The sequence below is a fragment of the Triticum aestivum genome, chromosome 6A (genome assembly GCF_018294505.1).
Source record: "Triticum aestivum cultivar Chinese Spring chromosome 6A, IWGSC CS RefSeq v2.1, whole genome shotgun sequence".
NCBI lineage: Eukaryota > Viridiplantae > Streptophyta > Magnoliopsida > Poales > Poaceae > Triticum > Triticum aestivum.
Window position 1 is genome coordinate 259,612,526 of NC_057809.1, and position 26,365 is coordinate 259,638,890.

General features: G+C 46.8%; 1 long non-coding RNA gene across 4 annotated transcripts; it reads right to left on the minus strand.

Moving 5' to 3' along the window:
• Nucleotides 1-22,782: 22,782 nt before the first annotated feature.
• LOC123130593 (uncharacterized) lies at nucleotides 22,783-25,753 on the minus strand. Of its 4 annotated transcripts, none has more exons than XR_006463894.1 (5): nucleotides 25,221-25,753; nucleotides 24,867-24,971; nucleotides 24,476-24,656; nucleotides 24,314-24,370; nucleotides 22,783-23,176 (listed from the first exon to the last, which is right to left on the minus strand). It is a non-coding gene; the product is annotated as an uncharacterized lncRNA (long non-coding RNA). The 4 variants fall into 4 exon arrangements; XR_006463892.1 differs by having other exon boundaries at nucleotides 24,867-24,974; XR_006463893.1 differs by having other exon boundaries at nucleotides 25,202-25,753.
• Nucleotides 25,754-26,365: the final 612 nt, after the last annotated feature.

Here is a 26,365-nt window from a genome sequence, read left to right on the forward strand (position 1 = left end):
CAGCGGTGATGTTGGTGGATGCCTAAGGATTGTGAACCTCCACTTTAGGAGCTGGAGGGTCGGACACGTTCTCCTCGAGAACAACATCTTGGTGGACGGGGGTGTAGCAACTCTTTCAACTCTTGGTGCTTCTTCTTCATCGGCTGATGCAGCCGGGATATCTTCAGCCATTTTGGCTTCGGACTCAGACACATGCATAGTGGGAGTGACTTGGGGCCTTGGTCCTTTGCGAAGCCTGCGTAATGCTGGCGACGCTTGTGGAGATGGAGTGTGCTGGGCCTCAAAGTCATCGTCATCTTGCACTGGTGGGGTAGCTTGCGGTTGGGGAGAGCTTGGAGTGTCTTGTCGTTGTGGGTGATCAGCCCACGATGCATCCTGAGCAGTTGGTGTCATAGGACGACCAATGCTGACGAGTTCGTTGTGCGTGAGCACAGGCGATGATACCAATTGGTGCTTGATCTGAGGAAGGACTTCATCATCTTCAACATTGTCGTGAGGACCAATGTCTTCAGCTACGGTGGGGTCAACAGCTGGATTGTCTTCAGCTTCAGGAGCCTCTGGAGAAGCAGGCTCATGAATTACCACTTGGCGTTCTTGATTTTTAGACGCAGGACGAGCCACTGAGATTGGCTCGACCTCAAGGGGCTCTGTGGGAGCAGCCCGATCTCTCTTCTTGGTTTTGCGTTTCTTAGTTGGAGGAGCATCATCAGTGGTGCCCTTGGTTTTGCGCTTTCTGGCTTCAGCTTCAGCAGCCCTTGTTTTCTTCAGTTCTGAAGCCACTGTGGGGACCTTAGGCTTCGAGCCTGTCATACTGGCTGGGAAGACAATTGGATGTACTTCCTGCCTTGGTGCTTCGGGTTCTGCCACAGCTGGCTTCTTCTTCTTCTTGGCCGCCATTCTGGGGTCGATTCCTGGTCGCCCCAAGGCCTTGCGCTTTTCAGCCTCATTGTATCCTTGGACACATTTAGCAGCAAGATCCTTCATGCGCTCACGAGAACCTTTGGCTTCTTCGCGTTTGGTTCGGAATGCTTCCTTAAGCTCATGCATCATGGTCTGGAAGTTCTGAATGTCTTCAACATTGAGCTTGGCCATGTGCTTCTTGAACTGAGCCTTTTCATAATCTATCTTATGCTTCAGTTCAACAATCTTCTGAGCTAGAGCCAGCTCAGCAGCAATGGCTCCATGGAAGGCGACGTTGAGGCCAATGGGAAGCTGAAGATCATCGAAGCTGACATTTGGACTGTCAAACCACTCATCAATGAATGTGTTGATGATTTCAACATCAAAGAGAGGGAGGTCATTGAAGATTTCTGCCTCTAGCTTGCTCTTGATCAACTGCTCAAGAGCATCATTGCCAAGATCGTCGTCGCTGGACAGATCAATGGCGTCATTGCGCGGAATAGCAGCAGCGGTCAGTGCTTGGCTAGTGGGTTGCAAGGGCATCTTCACTTTGGAGGGCTTGGAGATGCGTGACAAATCTTCAGACTGCACACTGACTTCAGGAGGTGCTGTGGCCAGAGGCTTCACCCGTGGGACCTTTGGTGCAGGGGCAGGCATTGAAGCTTTAGGCTTTTTCAGCTTCTTTGGCTTAGGTGCTGCAGGCGCTTCATCAGATTCAGCATCGTCTGCAGGTTGATCCACGACTGCCCCTTGAACCATAATATGAGTGATGAGACCTTCCAGGTTGTAGAAGGGCCCAACAAGATTGGGTTCAACTTCGCGTGAGCCATCGGCACGAAGAGCAGAGGAATCTGGGTTGAAGTCTAAGCCTCGCGACTTCTTGTTTTCTTTGGCCGAGTTCCTGGCAAACTAAAGGTTGCGCTTGAACAGATTGTCATCACGACCCCATAGCAGTGACGATGGGTCCGCATCTGCAGGTTGTGGTCCACGGACCATACAAGGATAGAAGCCTTGTTTAATGGCTTCAGCTCTGGACCTGGGTTGAAGATTTTTGTATAGGATGTCTCCCCATGGTCGCTTGATGGCATTCTTCTTAGCATACTCCTGGGTCACGAACCTGTACTTGAACCACTGTTCTGCCCAATATCTTCGAATCCATTGGAATCGAGTTTTTCACTGATTGTAGTCCTCCTCCGGATCTGTCTTGTACAGCTCATAGAGTTCAGGAGGCAAATCTCTTGAGGTGTTGCCACGATGCTGTCTGCCACCCTTCCTTGCGGATTTTTCTGGTGTCATGAAGTTTAAACTGAAAGGCTTCAACACTGTCAAAGTCTTCCGTCTACTAGTCAGACAGGAACTGGCTTCAGGAGAATTTATATGATGCTGTAAGAATTATGCAAATGAATGCAGACTATGAGAACCAAGGGATTCTCCCACGGACATGTACCTGTGAAAGCATTAAGGTGCGAGGGAAGGGGAAGAGGTCATATGCATTCTCAGAAGATTTTGAAGATAAATCATTTTAGAAGACATTGACCTCATAGTGCGAAGACATTCACTCATAGATAGAGTTTTGGTTCCAGATTTGTACGAATCCATGAATAAGTACAAGTGAGGAATCTAACTACTTTGTGAAGCATAAGTGAACATACTAGGCATATTATGAGATGCAGTATGAAATAGATTCAACTTGGGTGAATAGAAATTGCTTGTGGTAGAAAATGATGAATCTATAGGATCAAAGGGGCCGTAAAAAGGAGGTTTTATTTACCACACGAAGAACTGCTAGACAGAGTGGAAGAGGAGGCTGAGCAGTTCGAATCTTCCGTGCCCTAACTTGGTGAAGGAGGACACCTACGGCGATGGCGGAGAAGACGATGTCCGCGGTCGGCGTGAAGACAGCATCGGTGAGGTTGCGGCAGCGAAGCCCTTTGTCGTCGGCGTCGTTGAGGGCTAGCGGTGGCGCTAGGGTTTGTGCGAGTGTGGAAGCAAGGATAATGACTATGGTGAGGCGCGTATATATAGGGACAGGGATGGCACAATGTTATTACACAGGTTCCCCTAGCGGTTCACATCTGAAGGACACGTGGCTACCATGCAACACATCGGAGGTTGTTCCATGTTCCCACGCACGCCTGGATTGTCGGGTGGTCGTTCCCACTTCTCCGGGTTTCAGGTGAAAGGATTTAGCATTGAAAACGGATTAATGTTTGTCTCTGTGTCTTCTGCTGACAAGGATGCAGAGAAGACATTTTGACAATGTCAATAGAATGCATATGATTTGGATAGATAGACTTAGGAAAGAAGCATAGAGGGGTTAGGGTCTGATCACATTCACTTAGTTCAAAAGATTCAGTAATAAGCCATAGCTATAAGTGAATGCTGTAGAGGACGGAAACCAAATTAGTATGTTGAAGATAAACATAAGGACAATTTAACATTGAGGACAAACAAAATGCGAAGACTTTGCAAATGTAACGCCATGAGAAAAACACTTCAAAGGGAAAAAATTTGGTGGTGGCGTTACCCACCGTATAGGAAATATTAGACCCAGATACGACGCACAATTATCGTGGCGCTCCGAAGTCAAATTCCATGTAAATATATTCACACTCAGAATGCAAGTCTTCATTGATTGAAGATATACTTTACTTCGTGTGTTGCACATCTAAGTCATCAACATGCTTAAGTGTTAGGATGTGTGCCTGATCAGATGACATTTGAGGATTCCAAGATATTTAGCTCACACCGTAACTTGCAAAACCTCTTCTCATCCAAGGGCTTGGTGAAGATATCTGCCAATTGCTCTTCAGTGTTGACGTGTATGATATAAATATCTTCCTTCATAACATGATCTCTGAGAAAGTGATGACGAATTTCAATGTGCTTTGTCTTCGAGTGTTGAACTGGGTTGTTGGCAATCTTGATGGCGCTTTCGTTGTCGCAGTAGAGTGGCACTTGCTTCAGATGAATGCCATAGTCTTTGAGTTTTTGCTTCATCCATAGAAGCTGAGCGCAGCAATGTATTCAGATTCAGCAGTGGAGAGAGATACACAGTTCTGCTTATTTGAAGACCAACATACAAGTGATCGTCCCAGAAAATGACATGTGCCTGATATAGACTTGCGATCCACCTTGTCACCAGGATAAACAGCATCCGAGAATCCAACTAGATCAAACTCTGAGCCCTTTGGATACCATAATCCTAGTGTTGGGGTGTGAGCCAAATATCTAAGAATTCGCTTCATAGCTAAGTGATGCGATTCCTTTGGTACCGCTTGGAACCGGGCACACATGCAAACACTAAGCATGATATCTGGCCTAGATGCACATAAATAAAGTAAAGAACCAATCATGGAGCGGTATACCTTTTGATCAAACTCTTTGCCATTGTCGTCGGGACCCAGATGATGTTTGGCTGGCATTAGCGTCATGTAGCATTTGCAGTCTTGCATTCCAAATTTCTTCAGGCAATCTTTGAGATATTTCTCTTGAGATATGAAGATGTCGTTGCGTTGCTAACGTATTTGAAGACCAAGGAAGAACTTCAGCTCACCCATCATGGACATCTGATATTGCTCTTGCATCATATATCCAAACTCTTCACTGTATTTCTGATTAGTGCAGCCGAAGATAATGTCATCCACATATATTTGGCACACAAACAGTTCACCATCATATGTCTTCGTGAAGAGAGTGGGATCCAGGGAACCAGGTTTGAAGCCTTTGCTCTTCAGGAAGTCTTTGAGTGTGTCATACCAAGCCCGAGGGGCTTGTTTGAGGCCATACAGTGCCTTGTTGAGCTTGTACACCATGTCAGGATGTTTTGGATCTTCAAAGCCAGGCGGTTGTGCAACATACACTTCTTCTTCAATCTTGCCATTGAGAAAAGCGCTCTTCACATCCATTTGATACAGAAGAATGTTATGATGATTTGCATAGGCCAGCAGTATGCGTATAGCTTCAAGCCTAGCCACAGGAGCAAATGTTTCATCGAAGTCAATCCCTTCAACTTGAGTATATCCTTGAGCAACGAGACGAGCTTTGTTTCTGACAACTTGACCATGCTCATCTTGCTTGTTGCGATATATCCATTTAGTGCCTATTATATTGTGCTTACGAGGATCAGGACGCTTAACCAGTTCCCATACATTATTCAGCTCAAACTGTTGAAGCTCTTCTTGCATAGCTTGAATCCATTCAGGTTCCATGAAGGCTTCATCAACTTTCTTGGGTTCAGATATTGAGACGAATGCGAAGTGCCCACAGAAATTTGCTAGCTGTGTTGCCCTTGAACGAGTGAGTGGACCTGGTGCATTGATGCTATCAATTATCCTCTCAATCTGTACTTCATTTGCAACACGAGGATGAACAGGACGAAGATTTTGCTCTTGCTGATCATTGTCATCGTTAGAAGGATTGTCTTCAGGCTGAGCATTGTCTTCAGGTTGATCAGGTGCAGAGATGATAAGTTCCTCTTCAGGCTGAGCTTCAGATGGTATGATTTCTCCAGTTCCCATAAGTTTGATTGATTCACTGGATGGAACTTCATCTAGCACATTTGGCAGGTGCTCTCTTTGCGAGCCGTTAGTCTCATCGAACCGCACATCCACAGTTTCAACCACTTTATAGTGAAAGAGGTTGAAGACTCTGTAGGAGTGCGAATCCTTTCCATATCCAAGCATAAAACCTTCATGTGCTTTCGGTGCAAATTTTGAAGTGTGATGTGGATCCTTGATCCAGCACCTGGCACCAAATACTCTGAAGTAACTGACATTTGGCTTCTTGCCAGTAAGGAGCTCATAGGATGTCTTGTTCAGAAGCTTGTGAAGATAAACACGGTTGATGATATGGCATGCAGTATCAATGGCTTCAGGCCAGAACTTTCTTGGAGTCTTGTATTCATCAAGCATCGTCCGGGCCATCTCAATAAGTGTTCTGTTCTTGCGTTCCACGACGCCATTCTGCTGCGGCGTGTACGGAGCTGAGAATTCATGTGTGATGCCCAAAGTATCAAGATAAGTGTCTAGGCCAGTGTTCTTGAATTCAGTGCCATTGTCACTTCTGATGTGCTTGATCTTGACGCCATAGTTGTTCATGGCTCGATTGGCGAAGCGTCTGAAGACATCCTGCACTTCAGTCTTGTAGAGGATTATATGCACCCAAGTATATCTTGAATAATCATCAACAATGACAAAGCCATAGAGACAAGCAGTAGTAGTAAGAGTTGAGTAATGAGTGGGACCGAAAAGGTCCATGTGGAGCAGTTCGAAGGGTTGAGTCGTTGTCATGATTGTCTTCGAGGGATGCTTGGCCCTCGTCATCTTTCCTGCTTCACAGGCACCGCATAAGTGATCCTTCTTGAACTTGACGCCCTCGATGCCTATGACATGCTTCTTCCTTGCAAGAGTGTGCAAGTTCCTCATGCCAGCATGCCCTAGCCTCCGATGCCAGAGCCAGCATTCAGAAGCTTTTGCTAGAAGACATACGACAAGTTGTGGTCCTACTGAGAAATCTACCACGTACAAATCATCTTTCCGATACCCTTCAAAGACTAGAGACTTGTCAGATTCCATTAGAACAAGGCAACGATATTTTCCAAATATCACAATCATGTTTAAATCGCAAAGCATTGAGACAGACATTAAGTTGAAACCAAGGGATTCAACAAGCATGACTTTATCCATGTGTTGATCCCTTGAGATTGCAACTCTACCTAGACCCAATACCTTGCTTTTACCAGTGTCAGCAAATGTGATGTGACTTTTGTCAGATGGACGTAAAGTTGAGTCCATGAGAAGACTTCGCTTGCCAGTCATGTGATTAGTACACCCACTATCAATAATCCATTCTGAAGCAGCTGGTGTCGTACCCTACAGTGCAGTTAGGGGGATAGGCTTCACGAAGAGAATTGTGAAGCATAAACATTTGACGAGCAAGTGGATTATGAAAGCTTAGATCGAGGTTAGGACTGATAGGGCAAGTAGCAAGCGACTCAGGAACAAAATACATAATAAGACCATTTGGGCATTTGATCTTGCGCCCTACAAGATGTTTAAGGTCCCCAGCAATAGCTTCAGACGAATTTGATTCTCGGCTGGAGACCTTTCCCTGCAAAAGAGAGTTAAGCTTTCTTAGCCACCCACATCTTCAAGGGTGGCTTCGAAGCAATGAGTCTAAGTGCAGCATCTGAGAACTTTGGCTTTGGAGCCCTAGCAAAAAGTCTTGCAGGTGGACAATAGTACTCATAAGAATAAGCAGAGTAGTTCTTGGTCTTATGAACATGGCGGTTTGATGAAACACGCTCATATTCATAGGCCTGAGTATGGCTTCCCTGCAAAACATTTGCATTAGTGCGACTCAGGTGAGTCCTTTGTCTGTATGAAGCCTTTGGACCATATGAAGCCTGTGGTCTGGGGTTTGTCTTCTTCACTTGTGGTGTCATGACGACATTCACAGGAAGATTCTCCAACAACCTTTTCGGCACCCAGACTTTCTTCATAGGTGGCCCATTCCTGCAGTTAGTACCAATATACCTGGCAAACACTTCACCATTCTGATTCTTAAACAGTTTATAGTTTGCATCAAAGGATTCATCAATAACAATGGGATTAGCACAATTGAAGCCTGACAGGGTGGATGGATCCACTGAGGGTTCCTTTACAGCAACCCATGTGGTTTTGGGGTACTGCTCAGGTTTCCAGTAAGAGCCATCAGCATTCATTTTCCTTTCGAACCCAAGACCCTCTTTCCTAGGGTTTCGGTTCAGGATCTGCCTTTTGAGAACATCACATAGTGTCTGATGCCCTTTGAGACTTTTGTACATCCCTGTTTCAAGCAATGTCTTCAACCTAGCATTTTCATCAGCAATAGCAGTGGTATCCTCAGCAGAGGGGTTAGTTACCACATCAACAGTTGAAGATATTGCAATAGTAGCAGCAGTAGAACACCCAGCAACAGAAGTAGCGTTGTCACTCTCAATGCATTTAAGACATGGTGGTTCAAATCCTTCCTGAGCGGAACTGGTCTGTTTGGCGCGAAGTGACTCGTTTTCATTTTGAAGATCTTCATGAGCCGCTCTCAATTTCTCAAGATCTTGCTTCCTTTGAAGATAATCATAGGAAAGCTTTTCATGAGTTGTTGAGAGCGTTTCATGACGACTTTCAAGTTCCTCATACTTAACATGAAGATTTTTTATGTCTTCAATTAAGGACTGAGATCGAGTCATTTTAGCGTCTAACAGGTCATCGCTTTTGTCTAATAGGTTTTGAATATGTTCCATAGCTTTCTGTTGTTCAGTTGCAATTTTAGCAAGTGTTTTGTAGCTGGGTTTGGAACCACAATCAGAGTCATCTTCACTGGATGTTTGATAGTGAGTAGTGCGTGTGTTTACCTTGGCACCGCGTGCCATGAAGCAGTAGGTGGGAGCGGAGTAGTCCTTGTCATTTGCATCGGTGTCGGTGATGAAGTCATTGTCTTCAGTGTTGAAGATGGACTTGGCAACGTATGCTGTAGCCAGACTCGCAACGCCAGAATCGGACTCCTCCTCAGACTCCACCTCCGCCTCCTCAGAAGCGGACTCCTCCTCTGAATCCATTTCCTTGCCAACAAACGCACGAGCCTTGCCAGATGAGCTCTTCTTGTGTGATGAAGACTTTGAGGAAGACTTGGAAGAAGACTTTGAGTATTTCTTCTTCTTCTTGTCGTCAGAATCATACTCCTTGCTCTTCTTCTTCTTCTTGTTCTCATTGTCCCACTGCGGACACTCAGAGATGTAGTGGCCAGGTTTCTTGCACTTGTGGCATGTTCTCTTCTTGTAGTCATGAGCAGAAGCTTCATCATTCCTTGAGCTTGATCGTGAAGACTTTCTGAAGCCTTTCTTCTTGGTGAATTTTTGGAACTTCTTCACAAGCATAGCAAGCTCCTTTCCAATGTCTTCAGGATCATCAGAACTGCTGTCAGATTCTTCTTCAGATGAGGAGACAACTTTTGCCTAGGCATGAGTTCGCCCATAGTTGGGACCGTAGATGTCTCTTTTCTCAGAAAGCTGAAACTCATGTGTGTTGAGCCTCTCAAGTATGTCAGACGGATCGAGTGTCTTGAAGTCAGGACGTTCTTGAATCATCAGGGCTAGGGTGTCAAACGAGCTGTCAAGTGATCTCAGGAGTGTCTTGACGACTTCATGCTTGGTGATCTCAGTAGCGCCGAGGGCTTGAAGCTCATTTGTGATGTCAGTGAGTCGATCAAACGTGAGCTGGACATTCTCATTGTCATTTCTCTTGAAGCGGTTGAAGAGGTTGCGAAGGACACTGATTCTCTGATCTCTCTGGGTTGAGACGCCTTCGTTGACCTTGGAGAGCCAGTCCCAGACTAGCTTAGATGTTTCCAAAGCACTCACACGGCCATACTGTCCTTTGGTCAGATGACCACAGATGATGTTCTTGGCAGTGGAGTCCAGTTGAACGAACTTCTTGACATCAGCAGCGGTGACACCTTCACCAGCCTTGGGAACGCCATTCTTGACGACATACCATAGGTCGACATCAATGGCTTCAAGATGCATGCGCATCTTATTCTTCCAGTAGGGATATTCAGTTCCATCGAAGACTGGGCACGCAGCGGAGACTTTGATTATCCCTGCAGTCGACATAGCTAAAACTCCAGGTGGTTAAACCGAATCACACAGAACAAGGGAGTACCTTGCTCTGATACCAATTGAAAGTGCTAGTGATCGACTAGAGGGGGGTGAATAGGCGATTTTTATGAAAGTCTTCAAAACATGGAAGTTTCAAAGACAAACGATAGAAATAAACCTATTACCATGCAGCGGAAGGTAGACTACACTAAGCAAGCCATAGTCAAGTATTCAATGAAGTGAAAGCACAATGACTAATAGCAGCTAGGCAGTATAGATCAGGTAGGAAGATAGTGTGAAGCCAATCAGAACAAGCAGTCACTCAGTGAAGACAAAAGATAATGCAATCATACAATGACTTCACCAGGGCCAACAGTAAGTAAAGGAATGGGAAGGATGAAACCAGTGACTCGTTGAAGACAATGATTTGTTGGACCAGTTCCAGTTGCTGTGACAACTGTACGTCTGGTTAGGGAGGCTGAGATTCAACTCAGAAGACCGTGTCTTCACCTTATTCCCCTTGAGCTAAGGACACCCAGTCCTCGCCCAATCACTCTGGTAAGTCTTCAAGGTAGACTTCCAAACCTTCACAGACTTCGTTCACCGGCGATCCACAATGACTCTTGGATGCTCAGAACGCGACGCCTAACCGGCTGGAGGATTCACAGTCCTCAAGTGTAATAAGTCTTCAGATCACACAGACAGGAAGACTTAAGTGATGCCTAACACTCTTTGGCTCTGGGTGTTTAGGGCTTTATCCTCGCAAGGAATTCTCTCTCAAAGGCTTCGAGGTGGGTTGCTCTCAAACGACAAAAGCCGTGCACTAACTCTGAGCAGCCAACCGTTTATGGTTGTAGGGGGTGGGCTATTTATAGCCACTAGGCAACCCGACCTGATTTGTCCGAAATGACCCTGGGTCACTAAGGAACTGACACGTGTTCCAACGGTCAGATTTCAAACACACACGGCAACTTTACTTGGGCTACAAGCAAAGCTGACTTATCCAACTCTGAATAAGATTTCCTCTCATAGTCTTCACTCGAAGACATAGGATTTTGGTTAAGCATCACTTCAGTCATTCTGACTGGTTCACTTGGACCCCACTTAACAGTACGGTGGTTCCTATGACTCAACAAAGAAGAAAAAGAATGACGAAACAACTAAGTCTTCGCGCTCCATAGTCTTCACTCGATGTCTTCTCTTGTCATAGTCTTCAATGTGACTGTCTTCACATACCACCTTTGACTTCAATGTCTTCATACATTTTTAGGGGTCATCTCTGGTAGGAAAACCGAATCAATGAGGGACTTCTACCTGTGTTATCCTGCAATTCTCACGAACACATTAGTCTCTCAACCAGGTTTGTCGTCAATACTCCAAAATCAACTAGGGGTGGCACTAGATGCACTTACAATCTCCCCCTTTTTGGTGATTGATGACAAACTAGTTGAGGTTTTCAATGGGGAATAAATATGTGAAATTGTAAAGGATAGGGTATTGTCTTCATAAGTTGCAAAGGCTCCCCCTGAAGATGTGCATATAAGTAATTTGCTCTTGGAACGCAAATGCACATGGCAGGTTGTACTTGTGGAGATCCTCTTCAACCTATGATGACAATTCATCATGCATGATATGATGTAACGAAGATAATGACATGCATAATGGAAAATGGACGTCTGAAAAATGATCTAAGTGCAGAATTTATCATCACACATGCGGAATTTATCATCGCATCACAGAATAGCAAATAAGTAGCAGACGACCATCGAGTTTAAGTGTTACAACTCAAAGAACCAAATGTATCGAAAACAAGAGTTGTAAGCACTTGGCTAAAGTATCAAAAAGTAAAGCAACCACCCATATGGACCCGCTTGAAGACTATAAACTCATATGCTTCTCCCCCTTATGTCAATAAGGACCAAAAAGGTTTGAAGACATAGAGCGCCTACTCGTTCCCATGAGGTGCAGGTGAGCACTGAGCTACGGCTAAATCACTCAAGAACAGGTTCAAACAAGCATGGAAAAGTGCAAAAGATATCAGCTTCACAGACTTGGTGAAAATACTAACATGTCATAAACAACATCAGGAAGCAATGTTTAGAGCAACCAAACAACATGCTACAGGAACATATCTTAGCAGACAAAGGCATGTCATGATTCTACTAAATGCATAGAACAAAAGTCCCTTACTGAACTTGAGCCAAAAAGGCACAGAAGATATGATGGAACCCACGTAAACATAGCAAGTTTTATTAACAGTTTCAGACTTAGTAGAAAAACAGATGATGTCATAAAAAGATTTATGATAGCAACTTTGTGAGCTCATGCCACTCACCACAAAGCATTGCATGACAACACAAGCATACCAACAGTAAGAATACATGTTCACGAAGCTAAAATGGCAAGAACAAGTACATAGGATGCATGTATCACCAGCAACAACATGGCAATATTGATTAACATGTTAACAATCTGCCAGGAACATTTTATAGAAAAAGTAGAGCAAGAAAAAGACATGCTAGAGCACTCCATAATTTTAAAAAGGGGAATGAATTGATAGAGCGTAACCACATATTCAAAACATGCTTACTGAAGTATCTCAAAATAAGCATGGATCTCAATGTAGCATCAAGTTTACATGGCATCGAAATAACAGCAGGAAAAAGACAGCAAAAACGTAAGTCCCTGAAAACAGCAACATCACAGAGTCTAGTTTGCATGCTTTTGCTAGTCACCACATAGATCACAAAAATACAAGACTTGCACCCATGTAAACATGGCATGTTGTAGTTCAAAACACATGTAGACCTCATGCTCATAGAATGCACAAATCAAATGCAACAAAAATGACAAATCACCATGTTCTGATAAGTACTAGTAGTTAACATTTTATAGCACTCTTGCAACAATAAAAAAAGGCATCACAATGGACAGTAGCATGCACGGAAAAGTTTCTAACATGCATAGCTCAACGAGACGAACAATTTGACATATCATATGCATGATTTGGAGCCACGGTCACCGAGATATGATGTGATGAAGGAGGCATGAAAATGTTATGGTTCAAGGACTTAGATGAAAAATCACCTCCTAGATCTGGATCTAGGGTTTGCACGCAGATCAAGGATGGTCGGATTCTTGCCGGAGTTGGTCGTCGGGGTGGAGGGAGATGGCCGACCGAAGCTCGAGGAGGAGTCGCCAGAGGTCGGGGACAGAGCTGGCGCCAGCGGGGAGAGATGGCGCGGGCGCGGGTCCCAAGTGGCGAGGCGCCGACGAACTTTGGCAGGAAGGCGGCGAGGCTATGGGCGGAGGCTGCGAAGCGCGCGGCGCCGCTGGCGCGTGCGGGCGGCGACGGAGCGAGCGGGCGAGCAGGAGGAGGCGCGGGCCCGGAGCGGCGGGGAGCGGGCCGGCCGCGGGCTGCACGGGCCGCCGCGGTGGTGGGTGGTGGCGTGCCACATGGCGGGCGGTGAGTGGCTACGGGCAGCGGTGAGATCTCGTCTGGTGGGTGGCGGACATGTCCGGCGGCGGAGTGGGGAGATTTGCTAGGGTTTCATCCGCGAATTTTTCGGGGAGGGGCACATATTTATAGGTAGATGGAGGTAGGAGTGTACAAATGAGGTGCGGTTTTCGCCCACACGATCGCGATCCGACGGCGGAGAACATGGAGATGGTTTAGATGGGTTATTGGGCTGTTTTGGAGGGGTGTTGGGCTGCAACACAAAAGAGGCTTTGCGGTTACCCGGTTAACCGTTCGGGCATCAAACACCCTCCAAATGGAACGAAATTTGATAGGCGGTCTACCTATGGTGTACCAAGGCCACTTGACAAATCTCGGCCCATTCCGAGAATGTTTAACTCCCGGTCATGAAATGAGACAAGAGGGGTGCGCCGGTGCATGTGGGAGTGTCGGATTGCGAAACGGACAACGGGGAAAAGGCTCGGATGCATGAGACGAGCACGAATGCAAATGTGATGCACATGATGACATGATATGAAATCCATGACATGAACAAAATGCAAAACGAAAACAAAAACCCAAACACAGAGGGAATGCCATGACATAAAGCTAAAAATGGCAAGAGTCGGAGTTACAAATAAGGAAAGTTACATCCGGGGTGTTACAACGGTCTTCCGGAGGCCACCTGAGCCTCCCGAGGCTCAGAGTCTCGGCGCTTGTGAGAAGTGACTTCTTCGCTATGTGTCTTCAGCTATCCCAACACTCCTTCGGCAACCAAATCAGGTGACATTTTTCCAAGTTCATTCAGCTAGGAGCGTCCCCTGGACTGCATCATCCCCAGGCTGCGTGGGTCCGTTCCTGCTGTATGTATCCGCTTGCATCTTTGGTTCACTTTGCTGGGAGCGCCCCTCGGGCTGCATTAACCCCAGCCCGCTCGGGTCCAACCCAGTGGCATGTATCGTTCTCGCATTTACCTAAGCTGGCTACTTTTCATGCGTAATCTATCCATGGATATCACTTGCCTGATTGTGACCCACCAAGGGAGCCGCGCACCGATTGTCTTTCTTCAGGATCCTTCGCATAAGAAGGCTAGGCATGGTGTCTGTGCTCGGGCCCGTCCCTGCAGCATCGATAAATCCAACGGCTGAGCTCTGTCTGGCGGGCCGGCCCCGTTCACGTCACCTCCTGGGGTCGTTGGTGCTGCGCCTTCTCGTGCGATAGCCTCAGGAAATCCACTCGGTGCAGGTTGTCTAACCATCTCGCAGGAACGCCACAGCCATCAAGAACCAAGACCAGACGCAACCCGCCTTGAGGTAGGGCCTCGTGAGTCCTGCGCTGGCTCACGAGTGCCCAGATACACCTCGTCTAGCCCTGTCGTGCAAGCCATGTGTCAGGTCGGGGTTGTACACGCCCCAGGGGCTCCACGCAGTAGGGAGTCTCCTCCCACGTGCCAGTGTAAGCACCATGCTCCGCGCTGGCACTCGACACTGCCGAGGAGCGGCTATGCCCATGCAAGCACGGAAGCACAATGCTCTGCGCTGGTGATAAACAACTGAGGGCGGCCTCAAGGCCGTACCAACCTCAGGGAGCCTCCGGGCTCGGTGTCTGGCCTCATCGCAACACCTCCCCTCGGGAGAGTCGTGCGAGGGGACTGGGCACGGGGGCTGCGCTCGGGTCACGCCCAAGCGTACGCCACCCTGCCAGGTCCCTCGGACCTGGTCGTCGCGCGCCTTCCCAAGCGGAGCTAAGGTACGAAGGTCGTTTGAACGTCAAGGGGGACTCCTGAGCATCACGACTCAGGACCCTAACTGACCACATAGCCCCTCACTCCTTGGTCCGTCCTGGTGCTCCGGTTGGCCCAATGGCGGCTGAAGTTTGCGCGGGGTCAGGCCCTCCCGATGTAGAACACTAGACCTACTCCCAGATCTCCTTTCTATAAGCTGTTTGTGCGTCAAGGGGGACTCCTGAGCATCGCGACTCAGGAGCCTAACTGATCACTTAGCCCCTCACTCCTTGGTCCGTCCTGGTGAACCGGACGGCGCAACAGTGGCTGAGGTATGCGCGCGGTCGGGCCCTGCCAACGTAGAATGTAAAGCAAATAGAAAGGAAATCACAGAATTTTAAATGAAATATTACAGGACATATTGTTCCCCTGAAATCAAGCATGAGTTTAACGCCTCCACGAGGCATGGTGCATATTGCAGAAGCTAAAACAGGAAAAGAGCCGCCATCAGGTTGCCTCGTCATCCCTGGACACCGCCGTCGCTTGCAAGGGATGCTTCTTCTCCAACAACGTCGCCTTCACTTGCACCACCAGCCGGAGTTGCAGGATCGGTAGCACCGCTGGTCGGTGGCGCGGGAGTGAAGGCGCGGAACCTCTTCAGTAGGTCCTCCACTTGACCCTTCATAGCCGCAGTAGCGGCCTCGTAATGCTCGTTTTTCATAGGCTCTAGCAGCTCATCAAGGCGGGCGGCGGGATCACGAAGGTTGAGGTGGCTAAAGACGCGTGTCAGCGTGGCTGAGGAGAGAACGCGGGCTTCTTCGTCCGCCATGGGGCCGATGCCGCTCACAACGTCCTCCAGCGCACCAACCAGATAAGGAACCAGCTGGTTGGGGCCCTCGTCGGCGGCAACCAGCGGCTCCACCAAGCCCTTCTTGTAGAGCGACTTCAGCGCCGTCCGGGCCTTCTCTTCAAGGAGCATGAAGGCCGCGTCCTCGGTCAGGACCTTCGCCTTGGCGTCAAGCTCGGCCTTCTCCGCCTTCAGCTTCTGCTCCAACTCCTCCAGCCGGCCGCGCTGCGTGGCCTGTGCCTTGCAGCCTCAGGCTTCCTTCGTGTGCTCCCTCCGCACGGCCTCCAGCTCGGCAGCCAGCGACCGGCAGCGGTCCTGGGCGGCCTCATCATCCTTCAGCGCCACCTCGCGGGCGGCCACGGCCTGGGCGACAGCCTCCCTGTCCTTCTCGGAGTCAGCAGCATCTTGGCTCAGTGCCACCCGGACGGATGCGTTGGAGTGCAGCCAGCCAGAGACCAGTTCCAGGCGCCCGGCCACCAGGCGGCGGTCGGTGCCCTGAAGGTCTTCTCGCAGCAGGGCCATCGTAGAAAGAGCTCGCTCTAGGACGTCAGGGGAGGCGGAGGAACCTGGGGTCAGTAGTACGACCGAAGGAGGAGGAAGAGGCATTGTCATCACCATGGCTTTAGAGGCCAGAGGCTCCTGAGCCTCGGGGACCCCAACGCCCGAGCCGAAAGCTGGCACCTCCGGAGCGAGTGGGGCCTCAGGGGCTGACTCCTCCCGAGGATGTTCCACCTAGCCTCGCGAGGATGATCGGGCTGGAGTGGCACGAGCGCTGTCACCACCTCTACTCATGGAGAGGGGTGCGGCCGTAGGAGGCGATCTGGGCTCAAGTAGTACCACCTCGCCCTCCCTTCTCCTCTTCACCGTAGGTGTCGGCCTAGTTGCATAACAATGAAAAAGAGTCAGAAACGAGCGGCAGAAGCGAGAACAAGGCAGGACGAGGACACATACTGGTCCACCGCGGCATAGTCACTTCGCTTCGTAAGCTTGAAGCCAGAGAGCTTTGCAGCCCGAGGCACGGGCGCGCCAACTCTGGGAGCAGAAGCAGGGGCAACAGCTGGACGGAAGTAGCTCCAGGCGGCGGTGAGGCAGGAGCATCGTACCGGGAGAGCAGCGCCGACCTGCCCTTCGTCGGAACCACGGGCAGCTCCCCCTTCTCCGGGAGGATGTCGGCCTCGCCATCGTCGTCAGGAAGGAAGCGGAGGATGTCGGCCTTGCGCAAGGGGGAGGTCTCCCCCATCCCCTCGGGGGCTGCCTCTGAGTCGCGCTCCTCCTCCTCGTCCTCCTCCCCGTCCCTATGGGAATCGCCAGAAGACACGTGCACCGTCGCTGTCGCCACTGGTACTTCAGAGGGCACCGGCGGCACCAAGCCATGCCCGTCAAAGGTGGGCATGGCGGCCGCGATCACCGCCCCGTCCTTCCGAAGGAACAAAGGAGCATGGGCACTCGGCAGATACTCTTGGTCATCCCCGACCAAGAGGCGGACCGCCACGACCAGCTCCCCTTCATACAAAGCCTCCGGACTCAGGTGAAGCCTGTCCTCTCCATCCCTGAGCGTCCACAAGGGCCGGGAGCATGCCTGGAGAGGAGCCACCCGCAGGGTCAGGAACTCCCTCAGAAGCATGGCCCCTATCAGCTTCACCGCCTTCGCATTGCCCGTACTCAGGTCGACGGTCATCCTCTCCAGCACCGCCTTCGCCCGGTCATCGCTAAGCTTCGCATGAGACCACCCCTCGTCGGACTGGGGCATCTCCGTCGAGAGGTTCAGCCATGGGTGGACGCACTTGGCATCCATCATAACCCACTTGCTCCAGAAGCCATCAGCCTTCTTGCCGCTTTCGAGATTGTGTTGGCCTTGCCAGCTGTGACGAAGTTGCCGCAACCCGTGGTGTGGCCGTCGTTGATTCGGAGGAAGAAAAAGTGGCGCAGCAGTGCCACGGACGGCATCACCCCGACATACGCCTCGCAGTAGAAGGCAAAGATTGACAAGAGAAGAACGGAGCTGGGATGGAGGTGGAGAGCCTGTAACCCGTAGTGTTGGAGGACTGCGTAGAAGAAGTCGGAGATGGGGGGAACGAGGCCGGCGACGACGCTGCTCATGAAAAAGGGGTAGAAGGAGCTATTCGAAGCCTCAGGCACGACGGAGCCAGCCCGGAGCTCGGTCTTCCCCTTCTCGTTGTTCTCCCGCGCCGTCAGCACGCACGTGTCGGCAAGGTTCTTTGCCGAGACATTGGGCGCCTCCAGAGCCAGCTCGTACCAGGTAGGTGGCGAATCAACCTTGGGCTTTCGGGGCGCCATTGGTCGGAAGCTCGGAGGGAGATCCGAGCAGATCTGGAGATTTTAGAAGTGAGGAGTGAGAGAGGGGATCTAGAGCAAGGCGGAGGAAGGCAATGAAGGCAAGCGTTGCTTGCACCGGCTTTTTTGTTAGTCGGGCAGTTGCCGATGCAGCGTGGGGAAGCGGAGACGCCCACGTCCAATCAGTCGCCAGGCGCCAACCGTGGCCGCGGGCTGATGGGGCCCCCAGTGCTCCGCACTTGCCCTTTGGCTTCGCCTCAAAGCCAAGCCCGAGCACGCCTTGGGCCCAGGGGCTACTTCGGCGTTCTAGGAACGGGGGTCCCCAGACTTGCCTCCCTACGGCCCACGGCGTGGCTCCACCAGCGGCCCTGTATGGCCTGATATGTCTCCAATGTATCTATAATTTTTTATTGCTCCATGCTATATTATCAACTGTTTTGGACATTATTGGGCTTTATTATCCACTTTTATATTATTTTTGGGACTAACCTATTAACCAGAGGCCCAGCCCAGAATTGCTGTTTTTTTTTGCCTATTTTAGGGTTTCGAAGAAAAGAATATCAAACGGAATGAAACCTTCGGGAACGTGATTTTCTCAACGAACAAGACCCAGTAGACTTGGACCCTACGTCAAGACACAAAAGAGGAGGCCATGAGGTAGGGGACGCGCCTAGCCCCCCCCCCCCAAGGTGCGCCCTCTACCCTCGTGGGCCCCCTATTGCTCCACCGACGTACTCCTTCCTCCTATACATACCTATGTACCCCCAAACGATCAGATACGGAGCCAAAACCCTAATTCTACCGTCGCAACTTTCTGTATCCACGAGATCCCATCTTGGGGCCTGTTCCGGAGCTCCGCCGGAGGGGGCATCGATCACGGAGGGCTTCTACATCAACACCATAGCCCCTCCGATGAAGTGTGAGTAGTTCACCTCAGACCTACGGGTCCATAGTTAGTAGCTAGATGGCTTCTTCTCTCTTTTTGGATCTCAATACAATGTTCTCCCCCTCTCTTATGGAGAACTTTTCGATGTAATCTTCTTTTTGCGGTGTGTTTGTTGAGACTGATGAATTGTGGGTTTACGATCAAGTCTATCTATGAACAATATTTAAATCTTCTCTGAATTCTTTTATGTATGATTGGTTATCTTTGCAAGTCTCTTCGAATTATCAGTTTGGTTTGGCCTACTAGATTGATCTTTCTTGCAATGGGAGAAGTGCTTAGCTTTGGGTTCAATCTTGTGGTGTCCTTTCCCAGTGACAGTAGGGGCAGCAAGGCACGTATTGTATTGTTGCCATCGAGGATAACAAGATGGGGTTTTCATCATATTGCATGAGTTTATCCCTCTACATCATGTCATCTTGCTTAAGGCGTTACTCTGTTTTCATTAACTTAACACTCTAGATGCTTGCTGGATAGCGGTCGATGAGTGGAGTAATAGTAGTAGATGCAGGCAAGAGTCGGTCTACTTGTCTCGGATGTGATGCCTATATACATGATCATGCCTAGATATTCTCATAACTATGCTCAATTCTATCAATTGCTCAACAGTAATTTGTTCACCCACCGTAGAATACTTATGCTCTCGAGAGAAGCCACTAGTGAAACCTATGGCCCCCGGGTCTATCTTCATCATATTAATCTCCTACTACTTAGTTATTTCCTTTGCTTTTTACTTTGCTTTTACTTTACTTTGCATATCTATCACAAAAATACTAAAAATATTATCTTATCATATCTATCAGATCTCACACTCGTAAGTGGCCATGTAGGGATTGACAACCCCTTATCGCGTTGGTTGCGAGGATTTATTTGTTTTGTGCAGGTACGAGGGACTGGCGCGTAGCCTCCTACTGGATTGATACCTTGGTTCTCAAAAACTGAGGGAAATACTTATGCTACTTTGCTGCATCATCCTTTCCTCTTCGGGGAAAACCAACGCAGTCCTCAAGAGGTAGCAAGAAGGATTTCTGGCGCCGTTGCCGGGGAGGTCTATGCAAAAGTCAATATACCAAGTACCCATCACACACCCTTATCTCCCGCATTACATTATTTGCCATTTGCCTCTCGTTTTTCTCTCCCTCACTTCACCCTTGCCGTTTTATTCACCCTCTCTCTATCCTCCATCTCTTTCTCTATTTGTCTCTTTTTGCCCGCTTTCTTTTTGTTTGCTTGTGCGTTAGTTCATTTGCTTGTCGTTATGGCTAGTCCCTTATCTTCTCCATTATCTCACGAGAATGAAATTCTTAATTTTAAGAAAAGGGAGGGGAAAATATAAAAGACGCTTGGTATAGAATTTTCAATGCTCAAAATAGATCTACCAGGAAGCAATCTACTTCTGTTCTTCTTCGCAATTTTTAAGTAGGAGTTACTCCTTGGCACCAATATGTCCTTGATACTATTACTGGAGGGAACTTTTTGGGTAGCCATACTTATTATTATTATAATGCTATGATAGATTTGTTTGGCTCACCCCCTCTTTTGGTTAATGGAACTATATTAACTTTGGAGCATGTAATGCAAAGACTTGAAATTGTTGAAAATGAGGTTGCTACCATAGAGTTAATTGAAAATTTGGATAAAAGATCCACAACCGAATCTCTCAATATGGATCTAAAGTAGGAGTCACTTTGAAAAATATTAAAGAGAAGGAACCCATAGTTAATGAGAAAAAATAAATCATGATTCCACTAGAGTCGATAAACTTGAAGATATTATTACCAACTTGGGAACCGCTTTTTCTTCCGTAAAGAATACTCCAAGTCCTCTCACTAAAATTGCCAAGCTTATGTATGTTCCTAAAAATAAGGGTGAATCCTCTAGTAAGGAAACTGCGGATCTCAAATCTATAAGTATTCATCCCAATCTTTTTGCTATCATTAAGGAACCATTTGTTACTAATGATTTTTTCTATCTTGTGCCTAAAAATTTGATAATCAATAAAAATAAAGAAATTCCTAAAGATGGTAGATGCCTCATTGAAGAATTGCCTACCAAAGATGGCAATACCTAGATCTATCCTTGCTTGTTATGCCTAGCTAGGGGCGTTAAACAATAGCGCTTGTTGGGAGGCAACCCAAATTTATTTTTATTCCTTACTTTTTGCTCCTTTTTAGTAATAAATAATTTATCTAGTCTCTTTTTTGGTTGTTTTTTGTGTTTACTTGGTGTTTGTGCCAAGTAGAACCATTGGCAAGACTTGGGGAAAGTCTTGTTACACTTGCTGTAAAAAAATAGAAACTTTAGCGCTCACGAAAACTGCTGCCATTTTTATTTGGAAAGTGTTATTTAGTTAATTATTTTTGAAGATGATTAATAGATAAATTCCTCACGTCCAGCAATTTAGTTTAGAATTTTTGGGGTTCCATATCTTGCTCTAGCTACAGATTACTACAGATTGTTCTGTTTTTGACAGATTCTCTTTTTCGTGTGTTGTTTGCTTATTTTGATGAATTTATGACTAGTAAAATAGTTTATAAACCATAGATAAGTTGGAATACAGTAGGTTTAACACCAATATAAATAAAGAATGAGTTCATTACAGTACCTTGAAGTGGTCTTTTGTTTTCTTTCGCTAACGGAGCTCATGAGATTTTCTACTTTGAGTTTTGTGTTGTGAAGTTTTCAAATTTTGGGTAAATATTTGATGGATTATGGAACAAGGAGTGGCAAGAGCCTAAGCTTGGGGATTCCCATGGCACCCCCAAGATAATCTAAGGACGCCTAAAAGCCAAAGCTTGGGGATGCCCCGGAAGGCATCCCCTCTTTCGTCTACTTCTATCGATAACTTTACTTGGAGCTATATTTTTATTCGTCACATGATATGTGTTTTGCTTGGAGCGTCTCGTATGATTTGAGTCTTTATTTGTTAGTTTACCAAAATCATCACCTTTTGAGAGAGACATACATGATTTGGAATTTGTTAGAATACTCTATGTGCTTCGCTTATATCTTTTGAGTTATATAGTTTTACTCTAGTACTTCACTTATATCTTTTAGAGCACGGTGGTGGATTTGTTTTATGGAAACTATTGATCTCTCATGCTTCACTTAGATTATTTTGAGAGTCTTAAATAGCGTGGTAATTTTGTTAAAATCCTAATATGCTAGGTATTCAAGATTAGTAAATTTTTCTTATGAGTGTTTTGAATACTAAGAGTAGTTTGATGCTTGATGATTGTTTTGAGATATGGAGGTAATAATATCAAAGTCGTGCTAGTTGAGTAGTTGTGAAATTGAGAAATGCTTGTGTTGAAGTTTGCAAGTCCCGTAGCATGCGCATATGGTAAACGTTATGTAACAAATTTAAAACATGAGGTGTTATTTGATTGTCCTCCTTATGAGTGGCGGTCGGAGACAAGCGATGGTCTTTTCCTACCAATCTATCCCCCTAGGAGCATGCGCGTAGTGCCGAGGTTTTTGATGACTTGTAGATTTTTGCAATAAGTATGTGAGTTATTTATGACTAATGTTGAGTCCATGGATTATACGCACTCTCACCCTTCCATCCTTGCTAGTCTCTTCAGTGCCGTGCATTGCCCTTTCTCACATTGAGAGTTGACGCAAACTTCGCCGGTGCATCCAAACCCCGTGATATGATACGCTCTTTCACACATAAACCTCCTTATATCTTCCTCAAAACGGCCACGATACCTACCTATTATGGCATTTCCATACACTACTAGGAAAAATCTTACCAGTAGCGTGGGTTTTTGGACTACCAGTGGCGTAGGTTCCCACACTACTGCTATGACGCTACAGCTATTTTTTAACAGTAGCGTATGTTTTACCCCACGCTACTACTAAACAGACATACCAGTAGCGCTGGTGCCCCACGCTACTAGTATTTCACACCCACGCTACTAGTAAAGGAATAGCAGTAGCGCTTCTATGATGAACCCACGCTAGTAGTAACAAATTAGGATTTAAAAAAAATAGTCTACCTATTTCAGTTTAGACATGCATTTCACAATACGTACATGTTATGCATACAGTCAATCATCAATCATACATATCTGATGTAGATAATTAACACACGCACACGCACGTGCGCGCAGGCACACACACACAATATATATGCCACGTGTCTACGTCGTCGGCGTTGGCGCCTCCACAAGGCCATGTTGATGGTGTTGATGTCGTCGTCGTCATCGCCGCCGCCACAGCACCATGACGATGTCGTCGTCTTTGTCGCCGCCGTAGCCCTGTGTCGATGTCGATGTCGTCGTCATCATCGTCGCCGCAGCCCCATGTCGATATCGTCTTCGTCGCTGCCGTAGCTTCATGTCTATGTGTTCCCTTCTAGGAACTCACAAATCCTGGAATTAAACAATGAACCAAGACCACTACTAAGAACTCGAAAGAACCTGGAGCATTAGTACAGTATAACAGTAACCTATAGAGCACTAAGTAACAATAGCAAAAACAAAAGCATATAGCAGCAGCATAGTATATATGAATTATAAGTAGTACCTAACAGACCAATCCTAGCATGACCAAATCTTATTATAGATTCTGAATCCAAGCTTTTGAGGCAAATTGCAACAAGCAAAGTTTGTGCACCAAGTAGGAGTAATTCCCAGGTCATTCGCAAGCACGCAGGCAAGAAGGTATCAGCAACAGTAGATTATTACCAACATTGTACCCTTTAATGTCAGGTCATTTCAATTTAACTCTTGGTTGCAGATGTATTCTTGTTGTATTACTAGTAATCATCAGTAGTAACAACACCTGGTCATTATAAATATCACTGGTCATTATAGTCGACATGGCAACTTCCCATTTATTACTATATTTATAAGGAAATTTTGTAATAACATTCATTCATGTGACATAAGAGACTTAGAGCAACACTTCATATATTAGTGACAGTTAAGCTGCTGCACTTGCAAATTTGTAACAGCAATCAAATAGATGTGTTATGTATATTCTCTAGTGCGGTCTTAAATTGCAAGGAAATGAGGAGTTTCTTCTTTCGAACCAATGTAGTGGTTTTATTGAAAAGTATGAGCAGGTGCACTTATATTATATCAAATATATATATATATATATATATATATATATATATATATATATATATATATATATCAGTACGTTTTTTATCTCACATGGATGTATTAAGTAATAATGTGTGTGTGTGTAAAATAGACTATTCCAGTATATTTAATCCTTGATTCCTCCCAATAGAGAACAATATCTTGAGGAACTACATAGAATATCATATTGTTGCAAAAATTAAGAGTGACAAAGTAAAATTATAGGCAGTTTTGCCTTGATGGGCAAGTTAGTTCTCCTATAAGAAGGGACTTAATCCCGATAACAAAAGCAAGCCAATGCAGAGTATTTACTTTACCATAGCTGCCTAGAGTAACTAGAAATTCAAGTTCTTCCAGAATGCTGAATTGTAACATCTCATCCTAAAACAAAATCATATATATGGAGAGTATTGTCATCACCTAACGAACTGTCATTGCGGCAAGTACCAGCAGGAGTTGATGGATTGAGTGGTGAGCCTGTACATGAAAAGATGTGCATGTTTAATCTTTTGCAGCCTGAATAAATAGGCAAAAAAGAGTTTGGACTTCAGAGCAAACGGCACTCAAGAAGTTTTCACTTACCAACATTTGGCGTAGGTGTCTGAGGCCCAGCTTTATTTTTCTTAGTCTTTGATTTAAAATTCTTAACAGCTTTTCCGGACACTGGGGTGAGTAGCGGATTGCCAGTAACTCCAGTGGCGACAATCATACAGTCACTCAACTCAGCCGCATTATTTTCTTCACGTGTGGCTTTTCTTTTTAGCTGCAGAAGAGGGGACTTGTGTTATATGATGGTAAGACAGACTAGCTGACGTCTGGCAAGGATGTCTATCATTAACTATTTCAGATTTTGAAGTAAGGCCTTACTGGGAAGCTGAATCGCATAACATCCTTTATGTGGATTGATATATTTGTAGACCAAAATACACTTGCCGTTAGAAATAATGCTATATGAGAAGATATAGTTTTATACCTGAACTATCAACGACATGATCCTTCCTTCCCAGTCACGAGTAGTACATGGACCGGAACCGACTGCTCCAAGCTATCAGCAACACGAGAATCACAATCGCGCGGACTGCTGCAACATAGGCGTGAATAGAAAATTTTATACCTGAACTAAACTCAAGTTGAGCACCACTACAATGAACGAAAACTAAACTTGACATTACTGAACTAATGGTGCATCTATCTTCTAACATCTAATTTGTTTGCCATACACTATTACTACACTGAACTATAACTGATATCCCAAAGCCTACACTAGTACTACACTTAACTAAAACTGAACTTGGCTGTTGCACTTACGAAAATTCAGAAAACGCACTTGGCATTACTGAAAATTCAGAAACGAGCAGCTCCAGCGGCGTCCAAGAGCAATTGGCCGTCAACCAGCCACCGGAATCCATGGAGGACAGCGCCTCACCGCGACTCCGGCTGGCCACGAACGACGAGCCGCCCCGGCGGTCACCAGTCCGTCGCCGACATAGCTTCTCCTGCTGCTGCGCCTGCACTCGTCTCCGTCCGCGACCAATCCCCGTACTGCTCGTCTGCCTGGGCACGCGCAGGTGCGGGGTGCTGCTCGTTGGCCAGCGGGCCGACCTGGGCACTCGGCGGCAAGAACACGGGGGTGCCTGAATTCCTAGCCGCGGGCAAGGGTGCAGACCTTGAGGCATGGATCTGGCGAAGGGGAGCGCTGGGCAGAGCTTGGGGGCATGTTGCATGCGGCCGGAGATCGCCGGAACCAGCCGGCGTGGGTGGTGGCTGCGGCGACGAGATGGTGGGGGAGAGAAGGTCGACCGAGAGCCAGGGGTACGGTGGGGATGAGATTTGTGGGAGAAGAGTTTTTTTTTATCTCGTCGCTTGTCATGTGGAGGCAGTGGACACGCTGAGTAGTAGCGTGGGTGTATCGGCTGCGCTATAGTTATTGGTAGTAGCGCAGGATTTACTATCCGCGCTACTAATATTTTTTGATCTGGTGGTGTGGTGTGGCACACTTACCAGTAGCGTGTCCACAAGAAACCAACGCTGCTGCTATGCCATACCAGTAGCGTGCTTTGTACCCAGCTCTACTGGTAATTATCAGTAGCGTGGGGACACAAACAAACGATACTGGTAAACTTCTATGTATAAGCATTTTCCTAGTAGTGGTAGCCATTCCGAGATATATTGCCATGCAACTTTTGACCATTCCGTTTATCATGACACATTCATTATTGTTGATCATGTAGTTGACATAGTATTTGTGGCAAAGCCACCGTTCATAATTCTTTCATGCATGTCACTCTTGGTCAATTGCATATCCCGGTACACCGCTGGAGGCATTCATATAGAGTCATACTTTGTTCTAGTATCGAGTTGTAATCATTGAGTTCTAAATAGATAGAAGTGTGATGATCATCATTTTCTAGAGCATTGTCCCAAGTGAGGAATTATTAAAAAAAGAGAAAGGCCATATAAAAAAGAGAAAGG